This window comes from Sinocyclocheilus anshuiensis, unplaced genomic scaffold (assembly GCF_001515605.1).
Source record: "Sinocyclocheilus anshuiensis isolate Anshui unplaced genomic scaffold, SAMN03320099.WGS_v1.1 scaffold1756, whole genome shotgun sequence".
Lineage (NCBI taxonomy): Eukaryota > Metazoa > Chordata > Actinopteri > Cypriniformes > Cyprinidae > Sinocyclocheilus > Sinocyclocheilus anshuiensis.
Window position 1 is genome coordinate 133157 of NW_015558655.1, and position 5367 is coordinate 138523.

Sequence of the window (5367 nt, forward strand, 5' to 3'; positions counted from 1 at the left end):
AATGTTGCTTCCACTGTCCATCGTGATACAAGACACTTTATTGTCTTCTAATCTTCAGTCATGCAGAGCCTCCTGCAAAGCATCGGCCAAGTTAGCGGCAGTGTGGTCCTCTGGCAAAAAACTTGTTTGGAGGCATTTTGACACCAGATTCCATTCTGTGTCAATAAAATGGAAAGTCAGTGACATGTAAGGTGTCATTTTTGTGCTCGACCACATGTCCGTTGTGAGTGAAAAATGCTCGACTGTTGAAATAGCCTGTTTCAGCTCACCTCGGACACGGTTGTAGGCACATGGGATAGCTGTTTTGGAGAAATATGAACGCCCAGGCAGTTCATACTTGCTATCGAGTGTGTTTATTAGGTCTTTGAAAGACTGTTTTTCAACTGTGTAGAAAGACACCATTTCTTTGCGGATATATTTGGTCACTGCATAAGTGCATTTGTTCCACCTCACACTGTCCCTCGTATATTTTGTGCATCGCGCAAACGCATGACTAATTGATGGCTGTACCTGTGCGTCTGGCTTCTGCAGTCGATTTTTTGCTGCAGGGCCCATTTTGGCAGCCTCATTCTTGTGGTGCGCTTGAAGGTGTGTAAATAAATTAGTTGTGTTTCCTCCAGATGCTGCCACCTTCGTCAGGCAAAGTTTGCAGATTGCTTCATTAACGTTTTCAGGTTCCCTATTTACTTTTGGTTTGAATCCAAAATATTGCCAAACAGGCACTTTTGCATTGTGTTTTGAAACTAAATCTTCCGCCATTCTCTTTCTTTTCAGTCAGTTCGACTCACTCTCCTCAGATGATAAATCTGACTCGTGCTGCTGATCTGCGATGTGACTGTCGCTCGGCATGCTGCATTGCGCAGCTGCTTTTAGTTTTTAATTGTAGTGTCTGTTTTCTTCTAAACTAAATGTTTTATTTTAATTACTTTAATATTTTAATAAAAAAAAAACTAATATTTAAAAAAAAAAAATCAAAACGATGGTGGGAGACAGTGCCACGGTGGGCAAGTGACGTAACCGGTGTTGTGACTAAACACCGGTATCACCGCCAACACCGTCTATCGCAGCAAGTCTACACTCCGGGGATGGCCTGCCAGGCCTCGGCCCGCATAGCAAGGGATTGGGTTGGTTCGAGCGACAGGCCGCCTTGTGGGGACCCAACGCTCGTGATAAGCGGAAGAGGAAATTTGCTCTCTTTTTGAAAATGTTTGTGTTTTATTTTTCTCGCTATAACAGCGATCGGTTGTGTGGGCCCTATCTGAACGGGCCCAGAGTTCACAACGGTATTTACCACAAACATATTGCCGTCGGCACCCGGAAGTGAACGGGGTGCTTGGAGGCACAGCAGAGGCTGCTTCGGGGGTGGTCCGGTGATGGCGAGACTTTGCCCCCTCCTCTTCCTGTCCCACAAATCAGGTTGACACCTGAGGCGCGGGGTCCCGCGCTACCTTGGGCCGGGGTCCCTGGCGTTTAGGGAATGGAGAGTGTCTGGCCGAGCAGGAGCGATGTCGGGGCTCAGGCTTAGAGGCTGGAGGTGCAGCCGATGATGCGGGCTTTACAGGCTGCTGAGTCAGTGACGTCTTGGGGCGACTGGCAGCAGCTGTAGAACTGGAGCACTTCGGCAAGAAGTGTCGCATTACCTGGGACGACTTCTGCGCAGCGGTGAAGCGCTCAGCGAACCCTTCAACCACAGGTCCAAACAGGCCAGAGGGGGAGGCCGGGGAGTCGAGGAAGGGGACCTTATCCGCATCCTTGATCTCCGTGAGGGTCAACCTCAGTGCGCGGCCACTGACTCGTCCAGGGGAGGCAGTCTGTCATACCCCTTTTCTTCGGCGCCTTCGACCAGTGTGAGGGCGGACAAAGAGGAGGCACGCAGGCGGGCTGAGTAAGGGGTGCGCCAAGATCTGGTGATCTCATTGTGGACCTCTGGGAAGAATGGTTAAGCTCGTTGTCGAGGGGCCTGATGGCGCCCCTGTAAGAACCATTCATCCAGGCGGCTGCGGGTGGGCTCCTCCGGCGGAGACCAATCCAAACCCACCTCTTGCACAGCTTTAGACAGGATGCGGAACAGTTCGGCGTACATGCCTGTGCTGGCTCCTCCGTATCTGAAGCAGCCAGAGACACGCTGTCATCCATGGCGTCATACTTGCTCCCACCGAACGGGACCAGATCACTTGCAGCCACAGAGAGATGCTGGTCCGGGTGAGAGAAGAGGACGGGGGAAGCCTCTCTATGTGGAGAGATTGAGGCACGCGGGGGCTCAGCCGGCGTGGGCTCACTCGTCATCGAGCGCCGAGATCCTCTGCCCCGCTGCGTTTTCCTCACAGGCTCCTGGGAGGAAGAAAGTGGGAGGGCATGGGGGGCGGAGTCACTTTCTGAAAAGAAAGCTATCCGCGAGCGCAGAGAGGCGAGACTCATATCCTCGCAATGAGGACATTCTGTCTCAGTGAGTGCAGCTTCAGCATGGGTGGCGCCCAAGCATGAAACGCACTCGCCGTTACCATCAGAGGCATGTAGGGGAGCCCCGCACGAGCGACAGTAACGGCACGGCATTTGAAACAACGCCAGAAATTTGCTCAGAATTTTGCTCTTATAGAAATGATCGGATAGCGGCAGAGGACCGGGAAGACCGCAGCTCCTGCAGACGCTGAAGGTGGCTGAAGAGCAGCGAAGTCATCCGAGCATGAAGGGGTCTTGATCTGCTGCAAGGCTTGTTCACGGCGAAGGCTTCGAGTCTTGTAGAGCGAAGATCTTGCAGTCGTCGCAGAAGGAGAAGAAATCTGAGGATCCCATGGCAAAATGCCTGCTTATATAGCCAGATGTCCCTCCCATTCTGGCGGGCTCTGGCGGGCTTCGTCGCCATAGGCTCGTGCAGCCCCGCTGCTGAGCCATTCGTTCGTTTTTAATTCACTGCACGAATGAGAACAACTTAGATGGCTAACTTTTTAAGACTAGTCTAAGCAGTTTATACAACTGGCCCCTGAACTCCCTAGTTACCACCTAGCATTCACCCTGGCAACCACCAAGAAATCTCTAACATTGTGGCGACCAGTTTTGCACTGTAAATTGTGAGAGTTTAGTAAAAAATATTCATGAAAACAATTGCATGATACCACTCATATGAGCCATAGGAAATGGGTTCATTTTATTTGTATAAAACATTACATTCAGATACATTTTTCAAGAATAAGTGCTGCCTTCCTTAGCAGGCAAAAATGTTAAATTAGATAGTCACTGCGATAAAATCTTGTTCTTGATGTTATGTGTGATGGTAGTAATTATCGTTTACACACTTGTTATAGAGATAATGAATTAAACAATTTACAAATTTTAAAGGAGTTTTCTTTTATGTTGTCCTTTAGTATGCTCTTTATTTGCCATTGCTGCATGCTGAAACCAGCTGTAAAGCAGCTTGAGTGCTTTTATGGATGGAAGAGATATTCAGTTACTCAAATGTTTCCTGGCCTGCTAACCTGAATGGAGTCAGTTTCATTGTTTTCTAGTTTGACCTTGCTGTTTCTGCAGGCATCACTGTTCTGTTCTCGCCGGCCACTCATCGTCTGTACAAGCATCCTCATGATATTGAGGGAGGCTTGATTGAATGCAGCCGTTTGTGCATTTTCCTCCATCCTTAAGGCCACTTCCAGCTCCCTCGCCTGCCAGGCCTCATCGATTGCCATCTGCAAATGGCGCTCCCTCTGTGCCTGGTTCAGCTCCTGCTCTTGAATATCAGCCACCTGCATCTCTCTTAAAACAGCAAGATGCTCCTGATGGTGCAGGCTTCGTTTCCTCTTGCCTGGACAACAATTAAGAAAAGTTAGAAATGGGATTTTTTTTTTGGACAAACTTGTGAAGACCTCGTCAGTCATCGGCACAAGACCGCGAGAACCAGACGAGTCCTCTGCCACACCATGCTGGTTTCATCTGGCCAGAGGAGAACTGCCCCCCTCCCCCCAACTGAGCCTGGTTTTTCACTAGTGTTTTTTTCTTTTCCATTTCTGTCACCGATGGAGTTTTGGTTCCTTGCCACTGTCACCTTTGACTTGTTTAGTTGGGGACACAATTTCTGGCAACACTGAAGGGAACTGAACTGAGTTGGATAATGACATCACTTAATAAACAATGAACTGACTTTAACTGATAGACTGACTGTTTTCTATTGTCCTTTTGCATTATCAGCACACATTTTTTCCTGTTTAACACTGTAAAGCTGCTTTGACACTATCTATATTGTATAAAGCACTATATAAATAAAGGTGACTTGACAATAGTAACAGTAGCCAGCAATAATGTATTTATGGTGAGCAACAGGAATTCATGATATATCCTACACTGTAATATATATATATATATGTCCTATAATGATATCCTATATATATATATATATATATATAATGATATCCACTGATATTGTGTTATATCTAATATATTGTAATATATCTTATGCTTGTTACAGTCTCTCAAAAGGAAGGCGAAGAAGACGAGGATAATCCACAACGAAAAGTCTTTAATATTATAATCCACAAAAAAACTCAGGCAAGGAACCAGCTCAGGGTAGTCATAACATCAAATATCAAACAATCACCGACAGACTACAGAACAGAAGGAAGACTTTAAGTAGGGCAGCTGACGATGGGAAAACAGGTGAAGGGAGTAAACTAATAATGACTAACTAGCAAATTAATAAAAAACCATGGAAACTAATAGACAAGGGGACTCAGGGTTATGTTATGACCAAAACAGAACATAACCATAGGCGCGTTTCCATTACCCTTCAAACTGCGCAAACTGAAATTGCGAATTGAAAATACGCTTAATGGAAACGTGTCAATTTCGCAAAAACTCCCATATATCACAAAAAAGTTTTTACGCTAGCATGAGGTGGTTTTTCAGGCAATGCGAAAAAGGAATAATTCGCAAAACTGCAATGGAAACGGCTTTTTCGCATTTACAGGTCACATGGCGTATGTAAAAAGTCATATGATCATTCTTCAATGTACTACAACCTCCAAGAAACACGTCATAAGTGGCCGCGCTCCAGTATAAGGGGCTTTCCATACTATAGTGTGGCTCCACTGAAGCTGATTGCGGCCACTCAATGCTTTCGTTTATTTTTTTATACAGGCTATGGTTGCTATGGTTTGCGCCACGCACGTTTCTGAAGCGGCTCTCTTTGCTGCTTCTGTAAAGATACACGCATAAGCCTCCTTTGAATAAATATAGCCAAAATCCGTCAAAATCCCACTAAAATCCGTTATCGCGAGAGGCAAAAGGTTACGTTTAAGTCTCATAACATTGGTTAATGGAAACGCCGTCATTTCGCAATACTTTTTTATCGACATTTATAAAATATCGCCAAAGTTTTGC